Source organism: Pinus tabuliformis, chromosome 3_2 (assembly GCF_031772625.1).
Source record: "Pinus tabuliformis cultivar Carrire ecotype Pingquan chromosome 3_2, CPIR1, whole genome shotgun sequence".
In the NCBI taxonomy this organism is placed as follows: Eukaryota; Viridiplantae; Streptophyta; class Pinopsida; order Pinales; family Pinaceae; genus Pinus; species Pinus tabuliformis.
In genome coordinates, this window is record NC_142302.1 from 891475089 (window position 1) to 891490106 (window position 15018).

At 39.6% G+C, this 15018-nt stretch overlaps 1 protein-coding gene and 1 pseudogene across 7 annotated transcripts in view; one reads left to right on the plus strand and one right to left on the minus strand.

Moving 5' to 3' along the window:
- LOC149183493 (uncharacterized) overlaps positions 1-15018 on the minus strand; it is a 467968-nt gene that overhangs the window by 346010 nt on the left and 106940 nt on the right. The gene's annotated exons all lie outside the window — the stretch shown is intronic.
- LOC149183495 (cytoplasmic tRNA 2-thiolation protein 1 pseudogene) lies at positions 6536-7659 on the plus strand (annotated as a pseudogene).

Genomic DNA, 15018 nt, shown 5'->3' on the forward strand with positions numbered 1-15018 from the left:
CCTGGGTAAAGCATTTAATTTGCTCTGCAACAGGTGTCACAAAATGACATTGAACCAGCAGTTTAACATATCGATGTCGATTCTTACTGTTTACAACCAAGTCCCTGCCCCCTGGACAAAGTTCCATGACTTATGAAGTCATTACAAAATGAGAATAGACTTTATCAAAGACGGAAGAAACATCGATAACTTGGTGAGCATTGAGATGAAAGACAAGAAAAGTTCTGTTCTGTAGAATGTAATTTTTTTTGTGCCACAGGAGATTTATACAAGTTGTTGTAGAGCTTGTTCTTTGCCAACAGATGAATCTTATAGGAAAACGAGTAGCTAGTTTTATATATAAAAAAAAAACACGTCAGTGAGATGCCACATAGACAATGAACTATACTGACACGAGGAGGAACATATTTTATTTATCATAGATATAAGTTGCAATCATCTGAATCTTGAGAACCCCTTGAATCTATTGTATACTTGCAATATATGCATTGAAATTCCTTTTTGAAAATCATACACTATAATTTCACTTCATAAACATTAAACATGAATGATATAAATTCTCCTAGGAATGAATAATGTCAATTCAGAGAAACACTGAGTTGCTTGATAGTTCATTCCTCGGGGATGTGAAAGAAGTGAAATTGGAATAATCAGGTACCTCCTACAATAATAATATAGTTTGAAAATTTCTGGTCTCCTTGTTATTGTAGAAACATTAGACTCGGTGAGAACACAAACAAGAACAGTTGTGTAATAATAATTGTGCAAAGTGTGAATTTTTTGTGATAAGAGTCATTGCATTCGACTAAAAATATACCAATAGTTATGCACTTGGAACTTGTCAAGGCCAGCTTCAAGTTAAAAGGTCCACAACTAATAATTCCGATTGTGAATGCAAGTGCATGCTTGTGATATGACCCAACGCTTATGAGCAGCTACTGTGTTCATTGTTAATCATTTGCATGCATGTAATATAATTCTCAAGCCCCAATAGCAGAATACATTAATTATGTGATAATGTACATTGTACACAATCAATGAGTCTCTGGCACCAACAACTAAAATTGTTTGTTTAGACCCAACAACAATAGCAGTCTAGATCAGAAACCACTAGAACAATAGTAAATACATATATTTATGTTTTTCTATAGTACCTCTTCTTAGAATCAAAACTGAAACTGAATAGTTAATTAAGAAGAAATTCTAAGGCCAATACTTTGACAGAATGCTTATGTGCATCCAGAAATCCTAACTATAAACACAAATTAAAGGTGACATACCCACCAACAATAGCAGTCTGTTTGAGAAACCATAACAATCATTCATATCATATAATTGAAAATTCTAATGAACACTTTGACAAACTGATTATGCTCATACAGAGCCCCTAAGTCCTAATTATAACAACATACATGAGCCAGTAACTTGGCTCAGATTCAAGCCACAGGTTTTAAAAACATAATTGAAACAAATCAGTCACCAAAACTATATGTAGAGATGCATCTCATGCATTTTCCCTACTTGAAGGAAAGGCTATTTTGATGTAATGATGGCTAGAAGTGTACTCTTTGAAGGGTTGCCAATTGCATCTCTTTTAGAAATTTAAGTATCAGCATTTTCAAAATAGAAAACTAGAAATTAAAAAAAAAATATACATAAAAATATAATGAATTGGGCCAGAGTTCAAACCTTGTCTAAGGCCATCTTAGCTGCTGCTTTCTCTGCATCCTTCTTCTTGGTGAAAACCGCAGAAGTTACTGAAAACTCAGGAAGTTCCAAGCGACAACAAAATTTCGTCTGTCTAGGTTGAGGTACAAGCAATTTTGGGGCATCAGCTGCAGGTTCGTCTTGAACAGACTCTATTGTAAATACTGCTCTAGCACCATATTTGTTGTTAATTATGGTCTTGGGAGTAGGGGTTGACATCTGGATTCTGGGTATTGTTAGTGTCAGTCTTTCCAGCCTTCCTCCAGTGATCAAATATGCTCTTACAAAGTGATTTTGGAGTGTCAAGGTCAAATTTTGTCATTTCAGTGAGTCTTCAAGCAAAATTTGGTCACTAGGCATTAGGTCTAGGGTTTGCCCAAATGTCAGTCCATGTCATCATTCAGCTGAGCCTATCATCATTCAGAGGGTTTTCATTGTCATGTCAGTGTCTAATGAGTCATTTTACATCTTGTTCATGCTTCAGTTGTGCCTAGGCAAGCTCATTTCCCTCTCCTAGGGTTTTGAAGCCAATTTCTCTTGGGCGGCTAAATAATCGGCAAAACTCATATCCTGATGTTCATACACCTTCCCCTATCCTTAAAGTACCTTATCAAACACTTCCCATCCCTTAGATCCGCCAAATTCCTCATTTTTGCACAAACCCTAGTTTCTAGCTACAATCTGGCAATTTTCTAGGTTTGGCCTGTGTTTTGCCCTTTTGGACCCCTTCCCCTCACTCAATCTCTGCGATTCCACTTTCTCCTGCTTCCTAACATCCCTCCCCACTCCCAAAAATTTCCCCAAGAATTTAGAAGCCCTCTATCCCCTTCATTTCGCTCATTTTCGACAAAATCCCTTGTTTCACACATCGGGACAAGTTTCACTCAAAAGCTGTTTCTGAGCAATCAAAGATGAATTTTGCAAAACTGAGAGAGGTTTTTGTCCACAACATGCCAAGGAAGAAAAACCTCTTTCACTTTTTACACAGGTGTCATGGTTTGAGAGAAATGTCAAAAATACCGGCGAGAACGAAGGTGCTCCAAGGACGGTTGGCCAAAGCACAAAAACGAAGGAAAACGCCCGATCCACTCCAAATTTTGGCCAAAGCCTCTTTGACTGAGCATGGTACTTGATTGGTGACTCCCAGCCCAAATTTCAAGAAATTTGGAGAAAATTTTGTCATTTGTGAATTTTTTGTGCAATTTTACAGGTTTTGGTCATTTGAGTGGTCTCACCCCCCGCGCGACCACTCATGGGGACAGCTCAGATTGAGGAAAACTCTACATATTTGGATTTGTCATGACAAAATACACTTGGATATGGATGGGTTTCAAATTTTATGGAGATTTGGGCCTCCAAAAGCTCAAAATACATGCAAATTTTGACTTTCTGCCCCTTTTTTGAGTTGCAGAAAGCTGCCTTGGGAGAAATGATTTTTGAGGGGTCAAATCTACTCCAAATTCAGAAATTCCACTTGGGTTGGAAAGTAGACTCCCAGACCTTTCCAACGAGCTATCTTGCACCTGATTTGGACACCGGTAAGGCCTTCAAACAGAGCTGCAAAGGGGCGCGACCACTCAGGATCAGGGGCGCGACCACTCAGGGAAAATTGCCAGATTTGACCATTTCGGCCAGCAAAACACTGTTTTTACTCTTGGATGACTTTTGGGCATGTAAATAAGAAACTTTGGTGTAATTTTCATGGCACATGGATGCATTTACTCTCCTTTGACACTTCTAGAACTTTCTTTGATGTAAATAGTGAAAATTTAATGCATGGATTAGTTTCCTAAGTTTTAGAGGCAAGTTGTTTTAACTGCCTATTATCTAGTTCTTAGTTTAGAATTAGTTCAAACTGCTCCTAGGAAGCTGAGCTCGACCCCTAGAGGTGGGGAAAGGAGTTAAATCAGCTATATGATGCCTTCTCATCTTCATTTTCATGGTTGGACTCTTGAGGGAGAAGCTCTATTGTATATTTTACTTGTATTTCTGCAATTTGAGGAAAAGGAAGGCCAGGGTTTTGCAGACATCATTGTGGATTCTTGTGGATTATTGTATTGATGGTGTGTTTCCTACTTGTCATTGTAAGTGTGTTTATGTGTTCCATCTCTTATTCTATTGCTGCTAATTAAACAAAAGAAGTGATAAAGTTTGAATTCATGCATGCCATGCTCAGCTTTCAATTTTGTTTAATATTTATGTTTTCCACCGTCTAAAGAGGATTCAAAGTCATTGTTTGCCCTCTTTAGCTCCCTCTCTTTCTTCCTTGATCATCCATCTCAGCTTAAGGCATCAGCACAAACTCCTTCCTTGCCCCAAAGACCCACCTGCAAAAACTGAGCTCAATCCCCACACCCTGAATTGCACTCCCTCCAATTGCCACCAAAAACCCCAAAAACTTTAAATCAACCCTCCTTATCAGTTTACTAGCCTAATATCAGTGTTCCAAATTGGGTCAGCTCATCCTATTGAAAGATCTACCGAGTTTGACCGGAGAGAGCCTTCTCATACCCCGTAGGGCTAGCTACGAGGTGAAATGGTTTGATGTTGCCTTGAAGGTTTACCTTCCTCAGCCTAGGGTGAAATCTCAAGCGCTAACATAGTGGCGACCATACTGGGGAGAACAAACTTGTTTGTGGGTTGATGTGTTTGTTTCATAAGTCTTAGACGGAGCCTGAAGTTACGCCAGGAGCCTTCGAAAACGCTCTTGTTTTACATCAGCGTTAGTAGATAAACGTTGCTTCAGTCAATCTCCGTGAGCTTGTGAATACGACCACTTCGATTGCATTTTACCCCAGTACATGTATCAAATTCAGATCTGATGCTGATGGTGGACAGCAGTCAGACACTTATGCAGGCTGAACCATTCACCTGGCGACTCCAACTCGATCCAGACATTCCAGTGCTTGCTGATCCATTCATGCAATGGAAGGGTATGTGGCAGACCCTGCCCTGTGTGAAGCTGTAGAAGGAATAAGAAAGGCGTTAGCAGCTACTAAATTGGATGAAGATGTTTACAGTGCCTGGCTTCATTTGTTGAAATCTTCAAAGTCTTTCAAAATTGAATTGTGTGAGTTAATTGTTGAAAGAATTGAAGATGAGATTCAATGGTTAGATGAGCAGATTCAGTGTTATGATTTCCAAGACCCTAAAAAGTTCTTGGAAATCCTCCTTCCTTCACAACAAGCAATAACAGACTTGCCTATAGAGGTATACATTGACAATGTGCAGCTGGAAGTATGTGTTGCAGAGTTGGGGCAGCCAACAGAGTCCGGTGTCCGTGATCCTATTGCGGCATACATGGACACATTTTTCAGTTTTATTGACAGATCAGGTTGTCTTTTCCATGACCAGGGTCAGTACGTGCATGAAGGGCTGCCAGCATTTACATCTGTGACCTCGTGGCAGCATTCTCGAGCTACATCATTCTCAGGTTTACTTGAATGGTTAATTTGGCATTTTAGTATTACCTGATCTATTGTTTGTACAGCAGATTAGAGTAGATTTTGTAAATAAATAAGCAGCCATAAGGGCAGCATCTTGTTTTAGTTTGCTTGAAGATTGTTTGAGTTCAGTTTCAGTTTGAAAATAAGTCAAGAGTTGTGTTGATGATGACTCCATTGCCCAATGGGTGGAGGCACTGTCTGCTCTCCCAAAGTTCTGCGGTTCTTGGCACCTCCACGGAGCGGCAGCTGCCATCCCAAGTGGAGCCGATGTTAGACTCCGTCTCATGTCAGAGATTGATTCTTCTTCAAAACCCTGTTTTGAAGAAGAAATCATTAATGTGTTGTTTAAATAATTTATCTCCAGCTCTTCAAAAGGGAGCAGTTTCCTCAGCTCTTATCTCTGCAAAAGCACAAACACAATTCAAAACATCATCAGCAATCAGAGGCATTACAGTAGTATCTCATTCTGCACTGAAATAAGATTTGGGAAAAGGTCCAAGATGAAAACTGCAGAGGATTCAAGACTTTGCCTTGCATTACATCTTTCAAACAGTTTAGATGCTGGAACCCTTTTATTTCTCACACAAGAAGGCAGTCCCACAAGCAACAAATCGAACTATTCTCTTCAGTTCCCAGACAAAAGTTACAAGACAGCAGGATCAAAGTTTAACAACTTTAAAATTCAGGGTTCTGCAAGCCTTCTGCAAGTAAGCAATGGTTGGCACTTGCATGAATATATCCTTAAAGTTGACAGTTACAAATTTACTACAATTTATGCTGTATCCTATAAAGGAGAGCTTGATGGAGATAAGGTTTTAAAAATCTTGAAGGAAAACAAGTTTGCACCTTCTAGTTCAACAGAGGCAAATGAGCATTTAGAAAAGCAGAATGCTGTATCTACTGGGTTTGAATCTTCTTTTCCAATAGAAAGCAGTGAGAAGTTATCATATCATGGATCCCTTGGACACGTTACTCTAACTTCTTCAAATCACAACCAGAATGTTTCTCAGTCAGGTTCATGGGACTTTAGCGGTAATGACATCTCCTGGGATATGACATCCACAGGACAAATAATGCTGAGTACAAACTTAGTCTGGCGACTGAAAATGGGACCTGATTGTTCAAATGTTGAAATTGGTCCTACCTTCCTGAGATATGATCTATATGTGGAAAAAATAGAACAGTTACAAGCTCGCAGCCTATTACAGTGATCTGAATACATTTCTCTGTGGATTACATATCGCTTTGTCTAAATAATTCAGTGGTTAGATTCATAACTTGTGGCTCGTATATACTCTCATAGGCTCGCTCTTTGTTACACTCTATGTGGCCCATATGTATTCCCTTGCACTATTTATGTGGATCGTATTTCCGAAAGAAATGGATTCACCACGAAACCTTGGCCCAAAATCCTGAAATGTGCTGGCCCGAATTCCTATAGTTTTCCTAGCAAAATTGTGGGCTGTTTAGACTTACGCGTGAAGGTAATGGCTAGTTTGTAAGATCGTCTCGGTGAAACCAAAATATTCATTCCGACAAAGGCTTCAATTTGCCGTTGATGGAATTGTGAGCTCTGCACACCACAAATGGAGCAGAACATGGAGAAGCCAAAGAAAATGGGACGCCAGTGCGACATATGTGCACAAAAGAGAGCTGCTCTGAGAAGACCCAAGACTCAACAACAGGTATGCAGGGAATGCTTTTATTTTGCCTTTGAAGAAGAGATTCACAAGGTTATTATCGAGAACCACCTTTTCGGACCAGGAGAACGTGTTGCTATTGGAGCTTCTGGTGGTAAAGACTCCACTGTTCTAGCACATGTCTTGACAGAGTTGAATAAACGACACAATTATGGTCTAGATCTGTTCTTGCTATCAATAGATGAAGGCATCACTAAACGACATAATTATGTACATTTTGTGGAGTTTTTCGTCGCCAGGCTTTAGATAGAAGGGCTGCAACGGTAAGAGCAGATAAAATTGCAACTGGTCACAACGCAGATGATATAGCAGAGACTGTACTATTAAATATTCTTCGTGGAGATATTGCCAGGCTAAGTAGATGCACATTGATAACAACAGGGGAAGATGGATCTATTCCAAAATGCAAGCCTTTTAAATACACATATGAAAAGGAGATCGTCATGTATGCATATCTCAAGAAGCTTGATTACTTCTCTACCGAATGCATTTATTCACCAAATGCATATCGAGGCTTTGCTCGTGATTTTATTAAAGAACAAATCAGACCAAGAGCAATCCTTGACATAATTAGATCAGGTGAGAATTTTCGCGTTTCTTCTTCAGCAAAAATGCCAGAACAAGGTGTATGTGAGCGCTGTGGTTATATTTCCAGCCAGAAATGGTGCAAAGCATGTGTTTTAATAGATGATTTGAACCGAGGCCTTCCAAAACGTGGAATTAATCGAACTAGGGGACGCCATGCTTTAAAAATTGATATGCCTGCTACAGATGGAGTAGCGCCCCTCCTCTGCACAGCTCTATAACAAGAAAGTCACTTTCAATGTAAACAGATGATGAGTTTCAGATCATGGGGAACCTGAGACAGACAGGATTCCGTTCCATGATTTCCGCCAGCGATTGATCCTTTGGAGATTTTGTGGGCGATGTGGCTCTTAGAAGACGGACTGTGAACTGTTGCCGATGCTACCATATAGCATGTGCTTGGATGTGTTAAACGCTGGGTGCAACCACGCAAACCTCTTTCAGTACAGTTGTCATCATAAGGATAGGTTTTTAGCTTAAAGGTCGTTGTATTGGCAAATGCAACGTGGCAAATCGAACTTAAGTCCAGATTATCTATTATAGCCAAAAATGCGATTTGGTTTTATCTCTTAATTGGCAGATCTGCGCTCCAGTTTTGGTCAATCATCAGCAGATTTAGAGGAAAGCTGCCTTACTTTAGGATAGAATATAACGCTCTTTTCTAATTTATGAAGTGTTAGTTAAAACAGCGCCCCTGTTTTGGGCAGCAATTTAGTTTTAATGTATTTAAAAAAAAAATTCATTTGTTTAGAGAGTAGTAGAGAGGGAAGTTTTTTCTGAGTGCTGAGTGCTGAGTGCTGGAACAGAGCTTTCAATGTACAGTTTTCTGCAGGGATTTTTAATGAAAATTTCACAGCTCTAACTTCTGAGATTCATGTGGTATGTTAATTTAGCATAAGTTTTCCCTTTGTCTCATATGTAAACTGTTATGTTTCATTCACCTCATGATCATATCTAATTGAGCAAATGAAGTGTTTAGGTAGGAATTCATAGTATTGTATGCTCCTCCTATAAATTTGCTCATATTCAATGTTTTCTTCTGTTTAAGGAGGATTCAAAGTATTATTTGCCCTCCTTAGCTCCTCACCAGTCTTGCCATCCCATTTAAAAATCTAGATTTGATGCTAAATTCCTTGCCTACCTTGCCTCAGTCGTCAACCTGTGTTGTTCATTATATTTCTCTGTTTGAAGCTGTGATTTTGCCCATGCAGCCCAGAAAAACCCCGTCATTAAAAACCCCAAATCAACACTTCCTAATCAGTTTACTAGCCTAATATCAGTGTTACTTTTGTGGGTCATCTCGCCATTGAAGATTTTACTGAGATTGACCGGAGAGAGCCTTCTCATACCCCGTAGGGCTAGCTACGAGGTGAAATGGTTTGATGTTGCCTTGAAGGTTTACCTTCCTCAGCCTAGGGTGAAATCTCAAGCGCTAACAGGTATAATCTGCTTGAGGTTTCTGAGACACCTCAAGGCAAGCCTGTTTTACTTTCTTCTCTGCAAACTTCAACTGCTCTTCTGATAGAGTGATACCTGTATATTTGCATCCGGTTTTCTTGACAGCCTCTAGGGCTAAGCTTCCCCAGCCGCAACCGATTTCTAGCACCTCATGGCTAGTATCTATTTGAGCTTTGCCTATCAATAAGTGCAATTTTCTTAGCTGCGCATCCTTCAACGGTTCCTCTGGTCCATGCTCACTTTTCCGGGCTCTCAGGGCTTAAATAACTCTTTCGTCTTACCCATAGTATTGAATATATACAAATCCGTTCCGCGATTTTTTTATTGTTTTCTCCAGAAACCCCACTGCCGGCACTAGAAGACTCTAACCTCGAATCCACACAACAATTTTGCACCGTGTTGTATCTGGGACGACGACGTCCATAAAATGGGCTACAACATAGTCACTTTAAAACACTGCAATGCTTCTTGATACTTTCAATTCCCTCAAGCGAGACCGAGCGACACCAATTCCACTGACACCTGTCTCTTGATGGACGCTCCCACCGTCATACCGCATGTCCCTTTATCTTACGGTAGTGGCACACGTCAAAGATTCAGATCCTTAATTTCATCGTTTAACACTAATCGCCATCTAAGAATGAATTTCAACGCGTCAGGTGTTTTAAATCGATGAGTGAGCACCGAGTGATTTATGCATGCAGGGTCGTTACAGGTGTTAGAGAATTTATAAGCGCATATCGTTAGTGAGGTATAGTTATATATTAATCATCCAATTCTTCCTGTTTGGTTTTAATTTCGGTGTCGAATTTCATAGTTTTCTGTGTTTGATCGGATCTAAATGTGATTATTTAATTTTGTCGATTAACGTTTTTCGCATTTGATATCAGTTGTGGTATCGATTTTCATCAATTTCTGTGCTTCTTGGAGATAATTTAGCGGACGAAGTGCCACTTGATTGTTTGAAGCTGCAAAATGAGTCCCATGTACGCGTATGGCGAACCCAGCCCACACGCCTATCCTCCATATTACTGGACTCCGCCAAATGTACCACGTCCCCAGCCAATTTCAGCGCCGTGGACAGAGCCTTATTATCGTTACAGAGAATCGCCGGAAAATTATTATGGTCATCCGCACGATTGTGGCTTTCAGATTTGGTGGCTGCTACCTCTGCATAAGCATTTTCTGTTGCTCTCCTACATATTCCTCTCTATTCATAAAAGAATTTATGTTTGTTTTAGATGTGTACTCCCCAAATTTTCCCAAATTGGATTTTTTTCTAATACAATTTTAATTCTTTACTGTATTGAATTTGAATTGACCTTGTTTCATAATGTAGTAGCTCAAGCTAGTGATGAACTTGCTTGAATGAAAGGTATTTCTGTTTGATTTCATTCATGCATTTTTGTGAACAAGCAAGATTTGTGAGATCGCTGAAAATATTATGAATATCTTGATGTTAAGCAAAATGCAACATCTTTCTTAATATTTCTCGAGATGGATGGTCAATGTTTCATCATCAGTCTGCCTGCCTTTTTCTTACAAAATCAAATGAATATAATTATAAGAGTCATGATGGGGATACTGGTAGTATATCAGGAAGGTTACAGTAACATTTTATCTTATCTACCATGCATTCCAGAAACTTTGTATATTTAGAAGCATTCATGCCTATATCTCAGTTGACTGTATTCCTTGTGATGAGCAGGGGTAGGCAGATTCACTGCCTAGAGATCAAAATAAGTAAAATTGAAATGAAAATAATAGAATGCAGTTTACTTGATGATAAGAGATGCTCCTATAGCATATAGTAGAGACTTGAATCTAATATCACTGTCTTCCATCAATGGAAGGAACCTGCATAAAATAAGTAATAAATGCATTTCTGTTCTAATTATTGTATTGTTTAATAGGTATCTTGGTCCAGCTTCCACTACCACGACACATCAATGAAGAGAAGATACTGAGTGCAATAAGCATAGAAAAGGATGTAGATGGGTTTCATCCTCTCAACATTGGCAAACTTGCAATGAAGGGAAGGGAACCTCTATCTGTTCCATGTACACCAAAGGGGTGCCTAGAACTCTTACAAAGGAGTGGGGTCTCCATATCAAATAAAAGAGCAGTTGTGGTTGGAAGGAGTAACATAGAAGGATTGCCAGTTGCATTGCTGCTAATCAAATTAGATGCAACTGTGACAATGGTGCATTCTAAAACTTCAGATCCAAAGAGTATAATAAGTGAGGCGGATATCATCATAGCTGCTGCAGGACAAGCAAACATGATCAAAGGAGATGAATTTTGCACCCCTTTGAATTTGTCATAGCAGCTTCGAATCTCAGTCCAGAAGGCTCAGATCGTAATAATTTAGATCACAGCCCATGACAACTTGTGTAGGAAAATATTTTGGAGAAGCATAACAGTATTGCTTAGATGATTGCAAAGCAGCAGTTTCTGGATTACTTTTGTAATTAATAGCTTACAGTTCTGGTTACCTAACGTTGCAGAGTGCTAACAGACAGTTTCAGCATGATTTGAATGGCTTTACCACCACCTTATTTTGATAATTTTAAATCTTTTAACAAACTTAACAGGTCCGAAAGTTGAACCAGCGCTCTGATACCATATGTAAAGACCGTCCTACGTTAAAGAAGTTAAAGAGTCCTTACCGAAACTGTAAAGATTGCTGAAACTGTGAAGCTGTATTTAATTGACTTGATGGAGTACTTACCTGATCTGCTACGCCCGGCTGTTGCGATGAGGATGCTGCAGAACTTCTCTCGTTACCGAATGACCAAACCACCCAGCCGAACCGAGTATACCTGGATACTCAATCCAGTATGCCTCTCATCCGAAGCATACCGTTCCCCCGTGCCCAGAGACTTCAAAACAAGTAAGGCTCAATAGTTCCGAATTATAAGCAGTATGGATAAATCTCCTCCCATTCTTCCTTCAACAGCACTCTCCTTCTCCCCCCCCAGACATAGAACACCCCCCCTCCTTTATAGCAGAGGTTCCTCCCCCTCTACGCATCAGATCACCGCCTTTATGAGAGGATAAGATTATGTAAGGCGGTGACCGCTTGTCCAGATATTTGCCTTTAATAGAATCAGATCTTCATATATCGAATGGTGTCACAACACTTTAATTATGACAGATGGTACTTTAATTTAAATAATATAAAAAACATGATGATTTTAAATATTACATATTACTTTATGTCTTATAAAATATCAAGTTTAATCATAAGGTTTATGGGTTTAGTTTTATTAGTACACAATTTGGGTTATATATGTAGACAACTCAACTATATCTCTTACTGAGTGTATATTTCTTCTATTTACGAGAATTAGGTATTTAATTTACCCCTTGATAATTAATTCATTTATCTTATATTTAGACATTCTCCATGAATAGTCGATATATAGTCGATGTATATATATATATATATATATATATATATATAGATACTAGTGCATTGTATATGATGCATGCATATGTAGCTATCATATGCATGCCTCACATGCATGCTAATATTGCTATGTGGTTCGGGATTTGAGATGGGTTGTTACACTGTGGTATAAGTCCCTGCATTCTCAACTGACAAAGAATCTGTCTTTCTCTTTCTGAAGGTGGCTTTATGGGGGAGTTGCGAACAATGGTGCCCACTGTCTCCTTGAGCTATCTGAGGATCTGCTCAAATATGTGTTGGGTGGTGCTGTGAACATTTTTGAAGAGTCTATTGTTCCTTTCTTTCCAAACATTCCAAATTAAGAAACCTGGACTCAAAACCCAAGCCATGCAGAGAAACTCATACTCAGAAAAGTTTTGTCTCCAGTTATTTAGGGTGTTGATAATGCTATCTTTGTCCCTGTCCGTCTGTTGGAAGATTGTAGCAAAAGAATCCCACAACTCAGAGGTAAAGGTGCAGTCATTGAGAAGGTGCTCGATTGTCTCCTCTTGGGCTTTACAGAGCTGGCATCTAGAAGGTCCTATAACACCCCTTTTTCTAATGTTTTCCCAAGTCAGAATTTTCTTGTGGTGAACCAACCACATGAAGATTTTAATTTTCATCCATCCTTGATGCTTCTAGAGGTTCTGCCATACCTTGTCCGGAACTTGGGAGTCCAGCTCTAGAGACATCTTCTTGGCTTCCTTAATATTGAAGTTGCCTTCTTTATTGTTGCCCCATCTGAGTTGATCATGTCCTTCAGAAACTAGAATCTTCCTTTGATCCAACATTCGCATTAGTACTTCTGTTTTTTCTTTCAAAGGGTTGTCATCCCTAGGTTCTATGTTTTTCCAGTTTCTCCATTTATCTTCTGGACTGGGTGGATCCCAAAAATCTTTAACTCTGAATAGCCCTTTGTTGTCTGTTTCTTTCTTTAGGTCCACAAAGTCCTCTCTTAGCAGAGTTTGTTCTTGTTGCCATCTATCCTCCCAAAACAGCGCAAGGTCCCCTTCTCTGATTTCCCAGAAACTGTTTTTCTGCACTAAGTCTCTATTCTCCCAGGCCTTATTCCAGATGTGTGATCCTTTTATGGTTCCTGTCATCCTTATATGATCATTCTCTTGCCAAGAGCTGGCATATTTTTCTTTCCAGACACGAGCCCACTGAGCCTTTGGCTCTTTTACCCACCGCCATCATAACTTTGCACCTAAAACTTTGTTGAGAACCTCTGGATCATCCAGACCAAGGCCCCCATAAAATTTTGGTTTGCAAAGTTTATCCCAGCAACACTAAGGCCCATTTCCTTTTCCCTTCCCCTTTACCCCAAAGAAAGTCTCTTTGAATTGTTCTAATTTGTTGAAAAACTCCCTTTGGAGCTAGAAGTGTTGAAAGCATGAAAATGGGGATAGATTGCAAAACAGCTTTTGTCAGCACCAACCTGCCTGCCAAGTTTAAAGATCTTATTGTCCATTTTCTGATTTTATCCTACATCTTATTGATGATCGGCTCCCAGATGCTTTTGTGCAAAGGTTTAACAGTAAGAGGAACTCCCAGATATTTGGAAGGAAGGACCTCCCTTTGAAAGCCTAGAATTCTGGAGATGTTTCTCTGAATAGCAATATTAGTATTAAAGAAAAAAAATCTTAGATTTGGACAGATTTACATCCATACCTGTGGCCATAGCGAAGTCATGCAGGATTTGTTTATAAGCAAGAGCTTCTTTTACTGTGGGGATTCCCTGCAGCATAGTGTCATCCACAAATTGTTGATGGGACAAAGCATTCCCATTGTCAGAAAGTTGGATACCCTTGATATGACCCCCATTTTTCTCATGCTTGATAGACTGCCCAAGTCCTTCCATCATGAGGATGAAGAGGAAGGGAGATAGCGGGTCTCCTTGTCTGAGACCTCTAGATGGAGAAAAGGTCTTGGAAGGAGAACCATTGACCAATATTGAAAAACTAGAAGAAGTGACCAGTGCCATTACCCATCTTACCCAGTTATGATCAAAGCCAAAGGCAAGAAGGACCTTCCTAATATAGGTCCAATTCAACTTGTCATAAGCTTTGGCAAGGTCCAGTTGCATAATCATGCCAGCCTTCTTATTGCTCGTCAATGAGTGCACCACTTCATGTGCTTGAATGATATTATTGAGAATTTGTCTACCCTCCACATAACCTGATTGCTCCATAGACACTAGAGTAGGGAGGAAGGGTTTGAGTCTATTGGCTACAACTTTGGATATAATTTTATACACCACGTCGCATAAAGCTATGGGTCGAAACCTATCTGGAGTCTGAGCATTGTCCTGCTTGGGGATCAGGGATAAGAATGAAGTATTGAGCGCCTTTAGAATGGTTTTATTCAACCTTGAATCTTCCACCACATTCATAATATCTTGTTTAACAATGTTCCAACAAGCTTTGAAGAAATCCACATTAAAACCGTCAGGGCCTGGCGCTTTGCCATTCTGCATTTCCTTAACTGCATCGCTGACCTCCTCTTCAGTAACTGGCTTGTTGAGATTGAAATTGTCCTCTCTAGACACTAGCCTGGGTATATGCCTTGTTAAGTTTCTGATAAAGAGTTCTCTGTCTGCATTGGACTCCTTTGCTATGCCTTGAAAGTGTTGTACTAGCACAGATTCTATATCTTCATGGGAGTTGCACAG